Below are 15589 nucleotides of genomic sequence, written 5' to 3'. Positions count from 1 at the left end.
TGGTCACAAGATTATTTGGGGGGGGGTGATGGAAGTGTTCTAAAACTAAATTCTGGTGACAGATGATTGTATCAGTTTACTAAAACTCAATAATATCAACAATGGGGAGAGGGGTTCTATACCACCTCAACAGGTGCATATAAATATCAAGGTTCCAGAAACCTCAATTTTTCTTAAATCCTCAGGTCATCCTGAGCAGAAGAATCTCTCACATTCAAACATCCTGAATCCAATAGAAAGTGGCTGGCAGCTCACACTCCCTGTGCTCTCGCCAGTGAGCAGCTCCTCATTTCTAATACAGAAACCACGCTACTGCCCTAGCGAAGGAAGGAAATGAGTGTAGAACAGAAGATCATTACCTGTCTTAAACTTTGTTTTATGTGTCACCGCCCGGTTTATTCTTTGAAAGGTTCAAATATTAGTTGCACTATGTATTGTGCTATTTCTGAACTATAACAAAAAATTACTATTTCAAATTAACTCCACATTCAGTAATTCTGAGGTATTTTCCCCAGTTTAATTTGCATAGAGTAAGTGCTCATTTAAGCACCTGCTGAAATGGCCTGCACCCAACAACTGGGACAAAACCTGGATGCCTGTCCTAAGGGCCCTAAGCCCCACGGTCCAAGACCACTGAGCCACCGAGAACCCGACAGCCACTGGGCTCAAGAGCCCACAAACTCCTCACCTAGTCAGCACCAGCTTGCTAAACCTGGAGCAGGAATTTTCAAAAGAGCCTCCTCTCTTCCCCAAGATATATGGTATTAAGTATACAAACAATAGGAAAATAAAATCATTCAAGTATAATTTAAGCAGGATAGATTAGTTATAGATAGATTTCCAATGGTTGGTTGGTTGTGTGTGTGTGTTCAGTTTTTTTGGGGGGGGGGGTCTTAGCCCAAAATATTTTACAAAAATATATTACATTTTCATTCCAGAAACAGAGCTATTCTTTTTATATCATAGTTCCAAAAGAAAAAAACCTCTACAGGTTCTGCATAACAGCCAACAGCACAAATCAAATTGTAATATTCACACAGAAAAGAACTTAAAATAGTGATAATGCCAACAGGATATTTAATAATATTTTTAAAATTAACTGATAAATAAAGGGTATTGTGGTTTAAAAGTCATAATTTTAGAGATAAATATTGAATTATTTATGAAGTGATGTAAGACTCAACATCTGCTGTAAAATGACGTAGTGAGGGAGACAAGATTGTGTCTACCTGTCAGAACAAAATGTATATACAAAATACACCAGCCATGTGGTGATAATTGTGGAAACCAAGTAATGGGATTTCCTGTTTCTGTATATGTTTACACACTGCCATGATAAAAAGTACAGCATGAAATAAAACTGGATAAAGCAGCCTTCTCAGGGGTTACAACAAAGCTGCAGCAGCATCACCACCAATTGCCTTAAACACAGGAATAAACAGGGTGCGTGGTAAGTGGCGTCCTGACATTCATGGTACCACTCCTCGACTCGAGAACATGCTGCATTCTGAGCAGTGAGAGAGCGGGTTCTCAGGACGAATATCCAAAATTACATTGTACTACATCAAAACACAGTCTGTATTCTAGAGACCTTTCCGGAAAAATCAATGATACTTAACAAGTATGTACTCACTAAAAGATCATCACTGTTACCTGGATATTTCCAATTTCTGACAATTCTTTTATTGAAACACCTCTTCTTTCAACAATGAATGTTAAAGCTAGAACAGTAAGAGAAAAAAACTGGTCTATCATTGGAAATCCATCTTTTGAAGTTTTAATATGGGATTTTAACTGAAAAAGAAGCACTATCACCAACTGCTAGGTCACACTTAGGTAAATAGATATTCATGGTTCCTCCTGTTTTATGCTCTCATAGCATGAGACATCTTTCCTTCACAGCACTCAAGGGCATTTCTTTCTTCTTCTTTTTTTAGTGAATTGCTTTTAACGACAGGTAGTTTTATCTTGATTTTCCTTTTTAGTTATGGTAGATAATCAACTGGCTGATTCCTGAAATTTTGAGACAAACTTCTTTATCACTCACGTACAAAAAAGAATTGCTGGATCTTAAGTCCCTCAAGCTTTCAGTAGCATGATCACTCACCTGCACCACCTTGGACATCCAACTTGACCCAGACAATACATGCATCTGCTAAGCTGAAACAATCCATACCTGGTACCAAAATGGGTCAAAGGGAGGGACAAAAAGGGTTGCAACCGTCTCAGTCTTAAGTCTCCTTGACAACAAGGTACTCAAAAGCAGAAGGGTGTTCATCTTTTGCTGAGGCAAGGGACAGGTAAGTCAGATGCGCTGTGACTTAATAAAATGCAATACTGGTACAGAGTAGTAATTTTTTTTCTTTCAGTGCAAATTCAGATTTTTTGTGTTTCTGAAAAGCCAGAGTTTTTTTTGTTTCTAAATTCTTGGGAGTAGGGTTGAATGCAGTCAGGTCACTTTTCTTATCAACCAGAAAAAACTTACTGCATATGGTCCCATACTTTGAGGGCCTGAATGCCAGTTGAGAAAACCTCACAGTGACATAAGAGGACAAACAAGGACTACTAAATACTCTGGAGAGACTGTACCCATGCCAGGAGTAAAGCACAGGGAGGCCTCAGTTTAAAAGCCAGGTCCAGAATGAAGATGTAATTTTGCAAAACGGGGAAGATGAAGACAGTTCCAGGCAAAGGATAAGAGCAAAGGCACAGGGATGGGAAAGTGCAATGTGAGTCTCAGACACAGTGACTAGACCAGTTTGGTTTGGGTTGAGAGCTTCAGGACAAGTAATAAGTCAAGACCGGGAAGTGAGGTTGGGGCTAGCCTACAGGTATTACTTATCAAGGGTTTAGACTTCAACCTGAAGGAAATACGGGCACACTCAAGGTCTGTGACTAGAGTTCAGTGATCTGAAAGTAAGTAGAGTGTACATATAGAGAGATGGGCAGTGATGTTCAGGAGAAGAGCCTGGAAGCTAGTTCAGGGGATGCTTCCTTAGTAATTCTAAAAAGACCAGAAATACAAGAGAAAGTGATGGGAAAGAAATACTTCATTTATAGAACACATCTACAATTCACAAAAGACTTTTGCTTAAATGATCTTGTTTTACCCTCAGAACAATTTGTAAAGCAGAACGTGTCATTTCACATGTAAGAACTACCGCTCAGGACATTTCCTTTCATGACCGTCACTCCGTGTTTCTGTGACTGTCTCTTCTTAACCACTAGACTGTAAGCTCTCTGAGGGTACTGCAGGGACCATGTTGATTTTTGTTTGCCCCAGTAACCCTGCTCCTTTGCAAAGAGCCCTGCTTGGTGCCTGACTCTGGGAGATATTATATTATGTCATAGATGAGCCAGCAAATGAAGACAGCATTTCTTCTTCCGCTCTCATTTCAATGATAATGAAAATGCTTTTTCAATCAAAAATGTTTTCTCTATTTTGTTTTGCTTTGTTTTAAATGATTGTTCTGACAATGAAAAGGCCTTCAAAATTACAATACTTCTCTTTGGCACTTAGACAAAAAGACTTCTTTCTCCCTCAGGTAGGAAAAAGAAGAAATGCACAAAAGGGAATCGCAGGTTCTCTGCCACCTTCCCAGTAGTATCAGAAATTCATTCCCAGTGATATATTACCAAGGATACAAAAAAAGGTTAACATTTGGTAGTTATTTTTTCAAAAATGTTCTATTTTCTTGCAGAACGAACTGGATACTAAGATAAATAACCATGTGCATGAGCACCTACAGTGCCGAGGTAAGAAACTCTGGCCTAGGACACTTGTGCCAAAAAGCAAGAAAATGCTCCAGAGAATAATGGAGGCGGGTCAAAAGAACAAAGAAGTGAGCCTGACAGAGCTCCTACTGGCCAAATCTGGGATAATTTACACATCAACATAAGTAATGAGAATAACAAAGTTATAGCTCATTGAATAAAATAGAAAAAAATGAGTCCATATTGACATAAATTTATAATAAATAAACTGAGAGCTTGATGAAGAATGGGATAGGTTCAAAGCACCTACCCACAAAATGCTAATTAATTACAAAATACTCATTAATTACAAATAAGATCTAATGAGACACAGCACCATTTCTGTGATATTCCTGCCAAAGATTCATAACCTGGGTTTACTCTTGAGAAAACATCAAACAACCCCAAACTGAGGGATATTCTACAAAATAACAGGCCTGTATTTCCAAACAAAATAACAGAACTAATTTCTAAACACATCAAAATCACCAAAACCATGAAAATCAAAAGAAAGCCTGAAGAAGGCTCATCGGTTCAATGCAAAGCATGATTCCTAACTGGTTCCTTCTGCTCCCACCAGACGAGGGAGGGTGGTGAGGGCGGGAGAGGGGAGGCTTCACTGGGGCAACTGGTCGAACCTGACTGTGGTCTGAGGAGTACTCACTATGTAGGAGGATGTCCGTACAGTAGGACACACATACGAGGGTCTCCCGGAGAGATGGAGCATGAGATGGGCAGCCTACTGCCAAAGGCTGGAGGGGTAGGGGACAGTTCTCTCCTGTACTTACAACTTTGCTCTGTTTTTCATGGTTTCAAAATTTTTTAAATCTTTTAAAAATAATTAGTATCTCTCCAAAGTGAACGTAATAATCTTCACATATACATATATATTCTTTCCAACACAGTGTTCTCTTTGTAGGAAGAGTACAAAAAGAGTCTGGCACTGGAGTACTAGGGAAGTACTGTGAATAACGTTGCGTAACAAAACACGGAAACAAAAACCAGGCTTTCTGCATAGGAACTCTGGCTTCAAACTCCAGTTCATCGCATACAAATTCATGACCCTGGAAGATTTTTCACCCTTCTGGGTCTTACTATCCCAATCTATAAAGTGGGAATGCCACCTTTTTGTGCAGAGTGGTCCTGAGGATGAAATGAGATGGTTCAGAGAGGCGTGTTTGAGAATGCCTTCCAGGTTATAAGCCCTCAAAACTAGTTCTCTGCCACTCCAAGCAATCTACTCACAGCTTGTGTCCAGTTGGGAAGTCTGCACCTCAGTAAGCCTGAGAAGTAGGCTTACTAATACCAAACAGCTCTTCCGGCTAAAGGGATATGAAAGATCCCTTTATTCCAGTACCCTTGCTTTCTGGATCAGCAAATGAGACCCTGGACTCCTGCTAGGCGGAGTTGAGCCACTGCCCACCCCAGAGAAGCCGGCGTCGGTCTGCAGCTCTGAGCACTGGCACACACGCTCATCTCACCCTCACGGAACTCTGACGCAAATACCATCATAACTGAGCAGGTGAGGAAACCAAGGCTCAAGCAAGATTAACAAACTTACTCAGAATTCAGGTCTTTCTGACTCCAAAATTCATGAAATTTCCCACTAAATGCCATCTTTGTTATTTCCAAACATGATTAAGAAAGGGGTGCCTGGGTGGCTCAGGTCATGGTCCCAGAGTCTGGAATCGAGCCCCGCATCGGGCTCCCTGCTCCGCGGGAGGCCTGCTTCTCCCTCTCCCACTCCCCCTGCTTGTGTTCCCTCTCTCGCTGTGTCTCTGTCAAATAAATAAAATCTTAAAAGACAAGACACCAGATGCATATGTTTAAAAGCTTTTCTGTACCCTATGTACTCAAGCTATGAGACTCTTACTCCCATGGTTCCCAAAATGTTATCCCTGTAAAACAGAAACTATTTAAGCCCTAAGTCTCTGTCCATCAACATCCTCAGCGATTTACAATAATCTTATTCACTGTCCTATCGCAGACTTGTTTAGGAGAATCAGCAACAGCGCTAAATAAGGTACATTTCTTAAAATGTCTTCCTACCTTCCTACCTAGTTTCTCTTATTCCCACTTTTTTTTTAAAGTTTATTTATTTATTAGTAATCTCTACAACCCAACGTGAGGCTCGAACTCACAATCCAGAGATAAAGAATCGCATGCTCTTCTGATTGAGCCAGCCAGGCGCCCCCTATTCCCACTGTTTAGAGCAAGGTTCTTAACCTGGAGTCCTAGGGTCCACAAAGAGAACTCGGGGGTCCATGAATTTGAGTGAAAGGAAGTTACTTCCTGTTTCCATTAACCTCAAACTGAAATTTAAGATTGCCTTCAAACACAAATGTAGGCAACCAATCACAGCAACATTACCAGTAACTGTAACTGTGTCACCACAGAGAGAAGAGATATTTTCATATCACATTACAGATGTTGCAGATATATATAACTAATTTCCTTTATAATCCTATGGATTGTATTTGTTTAAAACCATTAATCTGAGAACAGGTCTACAGGCTTCACTAGCTTACCAAAGGGGTACATGAATACCAAAAAGCTTAAGAACCCCTGGTTTTGAAAAACAACGTTCTTAATCTGCTGAGAATTTGAGAGACCACTGGGAGGGGGGGCGGGGAGAGAAGCTTGATGCCGGATAATATAATTCTTTACTCTATGAGTAAATTTGGCTTTTAAACACATGAGTGTTCCATTCAACAAGTATTTTCTGGTTCCTAGACTGTGCTCTACTGTGTAGCAGCTACAAAGATAAAACATTATCCCTTTACCTCAAACTAGTGGGAAAGAAGACAAAAGCAAGCAACAAGGTAGAATAACATAAATACTGAAAGAGAAGGACAATAGAAACCTTTGAACTCAAACAATGGATTCTCTCATTCTTACCAAACAAACAAGGCACACGTGGGAAGGAGAGAAGAATCAGAAAACTGTTCTGGCTCTCAGATGCTCCTACAGCCTGGAGCACAGCAGGGGGGGGGGGGGGGTCAAAGGGGGACAGGTATCAAGAGGGAGCAGCTGGGTAGTGACTGCACACTGCTGTCCAGCCAGCGGAAAATGGCTCAGGGGTCCTGATTCAACCCTCTGTCGAGCTGGTAGGCCTTTTCTATTCCTGAAATGCTTTTGGGAAAGGAAATTATGTAAGAAGTTTGCTTAATTTTCTGTACATAAAGTAAATAGGAAAAATGCACAAGGGGGTAAGTGGAGCCATGTTTCAAAGTAAGATGACATTCACTTAATTTGTACAACCAAAATACAGTATGACTATCTAATGACATTTTATTTATGGCATAGTATTTGCTTTATAGTACCTGCCTCTAGAAGTGGCAAATGGGCCTCTCTCTGTATAAGTAGAACCTAACTCATAAAACAAGATATTTAAATAAGGTAATTTGTTCAAAGCTTCCCCCACTGAATTTTAATTCCGTAATATCTGCTATACCCTACCAACAAAAGGACACCAGGTAAAAGATAAAACCATCCTAGGCAAAGACCATTAACCTTATGACATCTATTCCATATCTTCATCTTTAGAATTGTTTCCCAGTATTTACCAACGCAATTAGAAACCAACATGTTTACAATGTTTGCTTGACCATTCTCACGACTTACCTCCGACCACTACGGAGCAAAAACACTCCTTTGTTCCTGGCACTACCCCAGGGATGGCCAAATGTGCTACAAAGCTCAGTCTTGCCTTGCCCTAAAGGATTTTACAATTAGGGACAGAGCCATGGGGGGGATTTTCTGAAAGGCAATGCATTAGAAAACAAGCTGCACAGAGAAAAGAGAGTTAACTGTGAGTCAAGATAGCTGCAAACAGCTTCATCAAAATCAGCACAGGAGCTTCATCTTGAAGGATGGAAAGAACCTTGGAAAGCCAGAGGAGAGTGGAAGACATGCCCACCAGAGCAAGCAGCATGCAAAAGCCAGCAAGGCAGGCATGAGGCTGGCATGAGCTGTGTGGGGGATGGTGGCCGGGGTGGTATATGCTTGCATGGAAGGTGGCAGGAGAGCTCAGTCCCTCGGTGTACAGAATAATAAGGCCACACAGGAGAGTGTAAATAACATGCAAAAGTCATACACTCCACAAGAGACACTGGATAGGAAAGACCCGAGGAGTACTACATTTTAAAGTTTATCTGTCACCTGCCAACACACAAGTATAGGACAGTGCGGACTGGAGGCAGACCAGCATGAAGGTGCTGACTAGTCCAGGGATAAGCTCTTGGCGCAGACAAGCAGCCATCAGAGCGGCAAGAAGAGACTAAGCCTGAGAGACATTTCAAAGGAGGAAGAGAAAAATCAAAGATGACTCCAAATGTTATCATGTCAAAGGCCAGACGGCGAAGAAGAACTGAGATCTGGGAGGGGGGCGCGTTCCACTGGGACGCTACCCGAGATGCAGAGTCCCCGGAGCAGCGGAAGGCAGAAGGCGGGGCGCGCAGCGGGGCACGCGGCGAGGGAGGAGTCCCTGGGCGCTCGTGCCGGTAGCTGCGTATCAGAAACTCAGGGACGAGGGAACCGTAAGGGCGGAGCCACGAGCCCGCTCACTTTGTGTACCTTACACAGAGAAGAAATCCAGAGGTAAGAAGCAAGAAGGCTTCCCCTCACAAAGAGTGAACCACCAACAAAGCCAAGTAGGAAAGGAAGTTCAAGGGAGAAGGAAGACTCAGAAAAGGGTGCTGGTCTGGCCAGCGTGAAGACCACTGGTAACTGCTGGGAAGCCCCGGTGGGCGGCAGAAGCAGGGGCCGTGGTGTGGGTGGCTGAGAAGAGAATGACTAAATACAAAGTGAATGCAATAAATGGAAGTGAGTGTGTATTTGGATACCTGGGCAGCAAATGAACAAGATTTAGTAGCGGCTTAAGAAGGGCAGCAACATTGTGTAGTTCTCGCAATCCTTTGTTTATCTTAGTAATTAGGAAAACACTGACCAATAAACCCAAAGGTCAAGATTTAGGCCCAACCTTCATATTATTCAAGGTGCTCGAACTGAAGGAAAGTGACAGGCATATTTTTGTTTTTGCAAGCTCAATTTCAATTCAGCTATCAATATAATAAAATATGCTGATTAGAGCATATTCCACCTGCTTTACAGTTGAAAAGCTAACATCTCTCAAAACCGAGTGCTAAAGAGACTAATAACAAAAACACAGAGATTGTTATGCTATTAAGAAATTAAATATTTTATACTATCTTCCCCAAATCCTAAATCATGTTTTTATAAATAAAACATCCAAAAGACTAATCAAAATCATCTAGAAATTTGCTGGGAGCCTGGCTGGCTCAATTGGTGGACTGGGTGACTCTTTTGAGTTTGAGCCCCATGCTGGGTGTAGAGATGACTTAAAAATAAAATCTTAAAAAATCATCTAGAAGCTTGCTATAGGTTTGGATTATAATGTTGGCAAAAACACTCACTGGTTCAATGGAAAATATTCTTCCATCTGCTCTCAGTGCGGAGCCTTAAATGGAGGTAGACAGTCTGACCCATTCACAAAACATGCCTAGTTACAACTTACGCATTAGTTTGTACTCAAAATAACAAAAGTATTCATTCTTCAATCTTTTACCTAAAGAATAAACTCTTCTAACAGAGGGGGCCATGAGTAACAGATCAACCTAGAACGGGAAGAATATGGCATCATGGGTACAACTCTTAGTGGCATACATGACTGAGTTGTTCAAAGCCGACCCAAGGCAAGCATTCTGCTAAATTCATCTATCCTCCACTGTTTCAAAATTTCATAATACTGAACACAATGCAAGAACTTTACTCCAGATAAAAGAATCCAGACAACAGAGTCCTCACAGATTCTTCAGTTCATTCAAACTCTAACAGACATTTACTATCCTTAATGAGTCATTAACTCAGGATGCAAACCTCACTTGTTAAAAAACATGACCTGATACCATCTCATCTTACATAAAAAAAGAGACGTTTTCTCACCTAAGGACATAGTAATGGTTTTCAACCAAAGGGGGAAAAAGTTTTATAATTATTTTCCCCTGCCTTTTACCAGAAACATTTTCACAAATTTGTTGCAAAAAAACACATTTTACTTTAGAATATAATCATGACTTCTAAAAATCTTCTGTGAAGAATTTTTTTAAAAGACTTTATTTGGAGCACCTGGGTGGCTCAGTCAGTTAAGCATCTGCCTTTGACTCCCATCATGATCCCCGGGTCCTGGCTCCCTACTCAGCAGGGGGCCTGCTTTTCCGTCTCCTCTCCACTTGTGCTGTCTCTATCTCCGTCCCTCTCTCTCAAATAAATAAATAAAATCTTTTAAAAATAAAAATAAAAGACTTTATTTTAAAAGAGAGAGAGAAAGAGTGTGTGGTGGCAGGGCGGGTGGCGGGTGCAGCGAGGGGGAGAGTGAGGAAGAAGCAGACTCCTCTCTAAGCACGGAACCCAAGGTGGGGCTCGGTCCCACAACCCTGAGACCACGACCCAAGACGAAACCCAGACTTGGACACCCAACTGACTGAGCCATCCAGGCGCCCCTTCTGGAAGAATTTTTCATGACTTATACCTTGAAATAGAAGAATCTAGAATTGGGGTTCTGGGTGGCTCAGTAGGTTAAGTGTCTGCCTTTGGCTCGGGTCGTGATCCCAGGGTCCTGGGATCGAGTCCCACATCAGGCTTCCTGCTCAGCAGGGAGCCTGCTTCTCCCTCTCCCCAACCCCTGCTTGTGCTCTCTCAGTCTCTCTCTCTCATAAATAATAAATAAATAAATAAATAAATAAATAAATAAATAAATAAATAAAATCTTTTAAAAAAAGAATCTAGAATTGACAAAAAACAGTGTGACTCCTAAGAATTAAGAGTGATTTAAAATTGCACCATTTTTGTCATATTCTAGGAAATGCTTATTAACTAAGTATATTACTATGTTTATTTTGTTTTTTTCTTTTGCCAAAATGTTCTAGTTTTGTTTCTATTAGATAAGAATCAGTTAATTTGTTTCTTTATTTCAGGAAGAAACATGGCTTATTTTCTATAAAATCTGTCTTGAGGTGAAGGAGGAAGAGAGCTGACACCTGAATACTCGAGGCTACGCTACATGACGCCTCATCCATTCCACCACTCTCTGAAATATTCCCATTTTACAGGTAAGGAAATGAGGCTTAAAGAAGTTTTTAACTTGCCCAAGGTTACAGAACCAGTAAGTGATAGCCAAATCTAAAACCTAAGTTCATTCTCCACATACCCAGCTGCAATTCAAAAATCACAATCTTTACAAACTTTTTCCAAAATGGATTTCTTCATCTTCTGTCACTTCCTCTTAGACATTTTACTGCACATTCTAAAGCCTCAATTCAGGAAAGAAGACAGACCACTTCGCAGAAAGTTTTTAGAACCACGAGCCAATGAATCACTGAACAATAAATAAAAAATCCACCTGAGAGTTGTCATAGGTTAACAGGTATTCCTTGGTAAAAAGCTCTGAAAAACAGCACATCTGGTCTGTCTGAACTGTCCAGCCATTTTACATTTCTTCTACCCACATCACAAAATCCCATGTCCCAGTGCCTGACAGGGTGTCCCAGGCTCCCTTAGGCCTGGACTCCTGAGAGCAGACAGGCCCTCAGTGAGTACTGATGGAGTGAGGGACTGAATAAAGACACAGCAGGCATGAACTTCAATACAGCAGAGAGAAATTATGAAGTTGGAGGACCCCAAAATGAAAACCTAAAGCAAACTCAGCTGGGGCACCTGGCTGGCTCACTTGGTAGAACATGAGACTCTTGATCTTGGGGTGAGGAGTTCCAGTCCCACATTGAGTGTAGGGTTTACTTAAAAAAGGTTTATTTTTTATTTTTTTTATTTTTATTTATTTTTTAAAGATTTTATTTATTTATTTGACAGAGACAGCGAGAAAGGGAACATAAGCAGGGGGAGTGGGAGAGGGAGAAGCAGGCTTCCCGCGGAGCAGGGAGCCCAATGCGGGGCTTGATCCCAGGACCCTGAGATCATGACCTGGGCTGAAGGCAGACGCTTAACTGACTGACTGAGCCACCCAGGTGCCCCCAAAAATGGTTTTTTTAAAATAAGGCAACCTCACCTCAATAAAAATCACTTAAAAAGCCAAAATCATCTCTGAGTCATAAAAATTAATAGACTTGCATCTATTCATTTTCTACAGTCAACTGTTAAATACTGGCATAATTGATGACTGTGTACGGCATCTCCCTGTGGTTTTTCTTTGTGTGCAGTCTTGTTTTTCTTTGCATTTCATTGTGTTTTAATGTCTATTTCCCAAATTAAAGCCACAAGTATGGCTATAAACAAAAAGAGAGAGACAGACATTAACAAGTGTCAGCAAAGTTGTGGAGAAACTGCAACTCTCATACATTGCTAGTGGGGATGTCAAATGACACAACCACTTTGGAAAAACAGTTTGGCAATTTCTCAAAAAAGTTAAACATAGAGGGGCACCTGGGTGGCTCAGCTGGTTAAGTGCCTGACCCTTGATTTCAGCTCAGGCCATGATCTCATGGGTCATGAGATCGAGCCCCCATCAGGCTCTGCGCTGAGCGTGGAGCCTGCTTAAGATTCTCTCGCCCTCTCCCTACCAGCCCCCCTCCTCTCTCTCTCTCTAAAAAATAATAATAATAATAATAGTAATAAATAAAATAAAAATAAGAGAGAAAATAAAGTCTACAATTATTTGTCAATTTTCTGCCTCAGATGGCCAAGTATGCAGTGGGGAAGAGTTATTTCATCAAAGACAATGTATCTGTTTCTGTCTTTAGTTAGACTGCTGTCTTTTTGGGAGCCATACCTTTAGCAGCAAAAGAAGAGAAAATACAGAGCATTCTAAGATCCAGAACACAGTCATTAACAAATTAAAGCACAAAGGAAGAAAAAGTACTAGAATTCGAAGTTCACACTCCTCACTCCAGAGGAGCCACCTGCTCACTCACCATCAGACCCCATGGCCCCTCTGGGCTCCAGGAACCTTATGGCCACAGCCTGGAAGATGGCAGAGCCAGCCTCCCCGCCACAGTCCAGCGGAGGTCGGGATGAGCACATACACCTTGTAAAGCAGACAGAACTTTCACAAAGTGGTTGTACCATCTCACACCCAGCATCGGTGAAGAAAGCTCCCATGGCTCCACACACCTACTTCCTACAGTGAGATTTAAACATTTTTGCAAATCTACTGAGTATGTCATGGTATCTCACTGTGTTCTAATTTGCATGTTTTGTATAAGAATTTGGTCTCTGGACAAAAAAGGAAATTTTTGAAAATTTTGAAAATGCTGGAGTCATTTTACTGTCCATGACTACTAATATAGTGATGCTTACTTTAAGAGTTCACTTATTTACTCATTCACACTTATCAAGTGGTGAACAAGACAAAGTCCCTGTGGTCTTGGGGGATCACAGTCTAACCTGCTTACAGCAACCTCCCATGCCCCTTCCACATGACTCAGTCTTTCACGCTTAATAAACAAAAACCCCCTCAAAGGGCAGAGGAAAAGGACTCCAACATGTTACACTGTCAAGTTTAAGGCTGAACCTGAAAAGCAACTTGGGAGAAGTTCCAGCATTCACACCGAGAGGACCTCATGAAATAAGCATCCCCATGCCCCTTTCCTTCTCTTGCAGCTTAGACCTCCACTTTTCAAAAAACATTAACAATATTTCGAAAGTACTACCCTTGACAAAATGAGTGTGACTTTTTGTAAGCATCTGTGTATACCCTGTGCTATTTCTAAACCTTCTCCTCTCCTTAAAGAAGATGCATCTCCACGGACAACAAGTAGCAGTAAACTCCTGCCTCCTCGTTTCTTTAATACAAATTGGATGTCTACTCACATTCAGAAAACTGAAGAACACAAGAGCCAGGAGAGAATATAAAGTTACTTAAGCAGAGCCATGTGAGGGTGCCAGGAACTTCCTTTATTTTCCCACCACCTGCGTGCATCTGCTCCCATCCTTCAGACAAAGGGAAATCCCTTCCCGGAGGCTTCCAGATCCCCCCTCCCACCCACTTCATAACACAAAACCTTCAGTATTCCTTTGGTACTCCATCCCCTCTGAGCAGCACGCAAACACACTCTAATGCTCCATGCCAGGAAGAAAAGAAAACCTCTAGTCACCCCTCAGCCCTTCTCTGCCCCCTTCACAGTTAAGATGTCTCATCTCAGAGGCTGGTCCACACATGCCACTCCTCACTTCCTCCCCAATCTGGCTACCATCTATCCTAACACACTAATGTGGCTATTGGCCAGGCCCCTGTGACCTTCCGATCACCTAACCCAATCTAAGGCCCCTATTGACTCAGGAAACTGTCCCTCATCCTCAAAGTGTTTTCTTCTCTCAGCAACTTGACACGCTCTCCTGGTTCTCCTTCCCTCAATCCAGTCCTTCTCAGTCTGCTGGCTCCTCCTGAACCACACCAACTAAACCTGGGCCTTCCAGGAGCGAGTGCTGAGTTCTCTGCTCCCTACATGCATCCGACATTCTCTTCCTAGGTGATGTCATGCAAATCTGTGACGATGAGTACTACCAATATTATGAGGTCTTACTCTCTGAGCTCCAGACACATATGTCCAAGTACTCATTTGGAATCTCCACTTCAGTGTTCTACAGAAAACCAAAGCTGAGCTCCAATTTACTCCCTAACTCAACTCTCCCTGGCTTCCCCACTTTAGTACTATATAACCAACCAAGCCCAGATACCAACCATCGCCCTAGCTATTAGCAAATCCTATTGAGTCCACTGTCCCCACATACCTTGAAATCAACCACTCCTCTCCATTCCCGCTGCCATCATCCTAATTCGAGCCACCTGGACTACTCCAGGAGCCTTCAAACCACCTCCCCTCTCACTCCCAGAAAGCCATTCTCCGCAGAGCAGATATCTTTTTTTTTCTTTTTAAGAATTTTCGAAATTTTGGGCGCCTGGGTGGCTCAGTCGTTAAGCATCTGCCTTCGGCTCAGGTCATGATCCCAGGGTCCTGGGATCGAGTCCTACATAGGGCTCCCTGCTCCACGGGAAGCCTGCTTCTCCCTCTCCCACTCTCCCTGCTTGTGTTCCCTCTCTCGCTCTCTCTGTCAAATAAATAAATAAAATCTTAAAAAAAAAAAAAAAAGAATTTTCGAAATCTTAATAGCAGACAGGTATCTTTTAAAAGGCAAAGCAGATCCTGTCACGATCCTACTTAAAGCCTTTCAGTAGCTTACTAAATAATAAGCTCCAAACCCCTTCCCAAGATCTACAAGGCCCTGCAAGATCTAGTGCCTACTTAGACCACTGCTGCTTCCTTCCATTCATACTCCCTCTATCGGTTTCCACTTCACCGCAGAGTCTTTTCTACCTCAGGGCCTCTGCAAGTGCTGCTCCCTTGCCCAAAGTACTCTCCTCACAGCTGTTTCTCACCCTGCACCTCTGAAATCACCAGCATTTTTTTTCTAATCACCCCATTGAGCACGTCCCCATCTTACTCTCTGCCATATCACTCAGTCTACCTGCCAAGAACTTGACGCCAATACTAGATTCTATTTATGTCCGGGCTGTTCTGCCATCCCCCAACCCTCCTGCAGGGTAGGCTCCCACCTTGTTAGCGTTGTACATGCAGAGCTGATGAATATCTGTAGGATGGACGGCGGAAAGGAGAGACAAATCGAGGGTGGAGGAAGGACAGAGAAAGAGAAGGGGAGAAAACATTTCCAAACTATATCTAGCTTCCACCAGTTTTATAACCTAGATTTGTACTTCCCATAAGTGAAAGCAGAGGTTCCTCATTGGCTAAGCTGAGCCTACCAATAATATTCTGTATTTGACTTCACCTATTCATCAAGTACT

At 42.1% G+C, this 15589-nt stretch overlaps 1 protein-coding gene across 7 annotated transcripts in view; it reads right to left on the bottom strand.

Moving 5' to 3' along the window:
- The window catches only part of SFMBT1 (Scm like with four mbt domains 1), a 124057-nt gene that overhangs the window by 84363 nt on the left and 24105 nt on the right, over positions 1-15589 (bottom strand). Inside the window, exon 3 of one of the 7 annotated variants that reach the window (XM_078077125.1) lies at positions 1654-1721. The exons of the other annotated variants lie outside the window; for them this stretch is intronic. The gene's annotated coding sequence lies outside the window, so the exon portion shown is untranslated. The remainder of the gene's footprint in view (positions 1-1653; positions 1722-15589) is intronic. 7 annotated transcript variants of the gene reach the window in all.

This window comes from Halichoerus grypus, chromosome 1 (genome assembly GCF_964656455.1).
Source record: "Halichoerus grypus chromosome 1, mHalGry1.hap1.1, whole genome shotgun sequence".
Taxonomy (NCBI): domain Eukaryota; kingdom Metazoa; phylum Chordata; class Mammalia; order Carnivora; family Phocidae; genus Halichoerus; species Halichoerus grypus.
The sequence above is the reverse complement of the archived record's forward strand: the minus strand, read 5'-3'. Positions and strand labels throughout refer to the sequence as shown.